This window comes from Pteropus vampyrus, unplaced genomic scaffold (assembly GCF_000151845.1).
Source record: "Pteropus vampyrus isolate Shadow unplaced genomic scaffold, Pvam_2.0 Scaffold353, whole genome shotgun sequence".
NCBI lineage: Eukaryota > Metazoa > Chordata > Mammalia > Chiroptera > Pteropodidae > Pteropus > Pteropus vampyrus.
This window is the reverse complement of record NW_011889134.1, coordinates 402,434-405,011: the sequence shown is the minus strand read 5'-3', so window position 1 is coordinate 405,011 and position 2,578 is coordinate 402,434. Positions and strand designations below refer to the sequence as shown.

The 2,578-nt window shown below is 41.8% G+C and overlaps 1 protein-coding gene and 1 pseudogene across 2 annotated transcripts in view; both read right to left on the bottom strand.

The window, feature by feature from the left end:
- The window catches only part of PAQR8 (progestin and adipoQ receptor family member 8), a 38,973-nt gene that overhangs the window by 8,703 nt on the left and 27,692 nt on the right, over positions 1–2,578 (bottom strand). The gene's annotated exons all lie outside the window — the stretch shown is intronic.
- LOC111731202 lies at positions 1,365–1,483 on the bottom strand (annotated as a pseudogene).

Sequence of the window (2,578 nt, the reverse complement as noted above, 5' to 3'; positions counted from 1 at the left end):
CTCGAATGATCTCCCTTGCATAGGGTTTATACCAACTCTTCTGCTGAGACAGCTGAAATGTAAATTTTCCTGAAGAATCCTCATGAACTGGATAAGCTTAAATCTTAATAATTTTGATCAACCAGAACGCTTTTTCAGACCAAAGATTATCTGCTCAGCAATATTCCAGGCTGCAAAGGCCACAGAGGAAGAATAAGAGCCCTCACCTCACACAGCTTACAAGAGTCCGACAGACTTCATGAATCCACAGCCAACACCACCAGACTGCATGTAATCAAGTGTTAAGTGGAGTAAAATACAAACAGGTCTCTACAGAGCAGAGCACACTCAGGGCACACTGGGGCAGCCGTGGGAAAAAAGCGACTTGTGCTAGGCTTTGAAGTTGGATGAGACTTAGACAAGTGAAGGGGTGAATTGTGGGATGGTCCAGGAAAGGGGCAAAATACGAGCATAGGAATGGTGCAACTTCTTCACGGGCCCATAAAGAGGAGGCTGGTATGGAGAAATGAAGAAGTAAGTGGGGTATATGCCATGACATTAGTGAGAGGAGTTTAGATTTGATGTTGCAGAAAGAAGATGGGAGCTTATTTCTCATCGTTGAAGCTTTTAGCTTGTTTAATCCTTATCTCACCTGAGCTCTGGGGGATTCATACTGCTGACCAATGCCTCCTGCCTTGGCTTAAGTGACGCTAACTTCTTTGGTTTCACCTGTTTTCTTCCACCATCCCTGTCGCTGTGGTGTCCCCAGGGTTCCACCATCTGCCCCCTTTCCCACATCCATGGCACCCCCCTCACAGGCACTTCTCCTATGTCCTTGGCTTCAGCTAGCACCTGTATCAGATGACTCCCAAACATATGTCACTAGATCTTCCCTGAGGTTTGGATCCAAATATCCAACGACTTTAGATTTGTCCAACTGAATATCCCATGGAAACTTCAAACTCAACATTTTCACACTTCTTCCTCAGCCCAGATTTGACCCTTCCTCTATCAAGTCTAATCAGTCATCTAGGCCCGATCATTTTAATCTCAAAGTTTCTGGAACCCATTGGCTCTTTCCATTTCTACTGCCGTCCCTTAATTCAGGCCTTCAAAATGAACTTATGTAGATGATGAAAACGGCAGTTTCATAACTGACCTTTTGTCCTCAGGTGACAGTTCCTGTGCCTCACATCCCCCAAATCTTCACTTCTCTAAAACCACTTCAGGTGGACAGTTTATTTTATTTTTTGTTGTTGATGTTTTTTGTTGTTGTTGTTTTTGTTTGTTTGTTTGTTTGTTTTTTAGGCAAGGCAACCCTTGATTGACCTCACAGATTGCAAGGACCTTGTCAGCTTACAATCCCTTATTTTTTTTATTTTTTATTCCTACAGCACCTGGTCTTCCTAAGTGGTTTCCCATCCAAATATTAACCAGGCCCGACCCTGCTTAGCTTCCGAGATCAGATGGGATGGGGCTTGTTCAGGGTAGCGTGGCCGTAGATTCAGGGAGACAGTTTAGAAATGTAAATCTGATCATCACTCCCCTTCTCAAAATCCCTCAATAGCTCACCATCGTTTATCTACAACCTTCTTCTCTTGACCTCTTTCCTATCCCAGCCGCCTCTCCAGGAGAGGGCCCACACCCCAGGCCACTTTTATGGCTTAGATCATAATCCTGGGAGTTCTTAAAAAGCACCACACTCCATTTCTAGTACATGCTTCTGCACACGATGACAACCTCAGTACTCTCCGGCCCAGCAACCCCAACTCATCAACATTTTACCCAGGAGCCAGCTCTACCAGGAGAGCTTCCTAACTCTCAGCAACCATTAACCTTGGCTTTGCACACTTTCTTCTGGGGCCCAATCATCAGTTTACTCTGCTTACTTCCCCAGCTCCTTTAGGGCCAGGGACTGTGATGGTGCTCAACTTCCCACATCTAAAATGATATGAGGCATATAAAATAATTATATACTTAATAATTATTTCCTGAATGAATAGTTCTTTGGGCCCAGACATGTGGCAACAATTTCCTTCTGTTTGGCAAGGTTGAGGGATAAAAGAAATAATAGTTTGGGAATCGGGAGGACTGGCTGTTCATGTTTGCTCTACTCAGCTGTGTAGCCATGGCCAAGATATTCAACTACGCAGTGTCATTTCCCTCATAACGAAGGGTGGATGGGGGAGGTAACTTCTTGTTGCTCCACCTCTCAGGAAAAAAAAGAGAATAAATAATAATAAAATGGGCAGTAGTAGTTGGATAGTACTTTGAAGAGGCAAAACATGCACATTAAAATACTACTATTTGAACTAAACGACTCACAGAAGGATATAACTTAGCAATATAAATAAATAAATAAATAAATATAGTTTTGTCTTATAAGTTGATTTTAATGCTATCTTTGAAAAGGGGAAATTAACATTTTTTGTTACATTTCTGGGAATCTTAATAATACCTTGTCCCCCAACGGCTTTATAAAGAATTTAAAGTAGACCCAGATTGCAATAAGATTAGAATTAAAAGTTCTATTTTAATAGGAACTATTATTTAACTCAATTTTAATAATATGAGTATGATATTTGTACCATGAATTCAG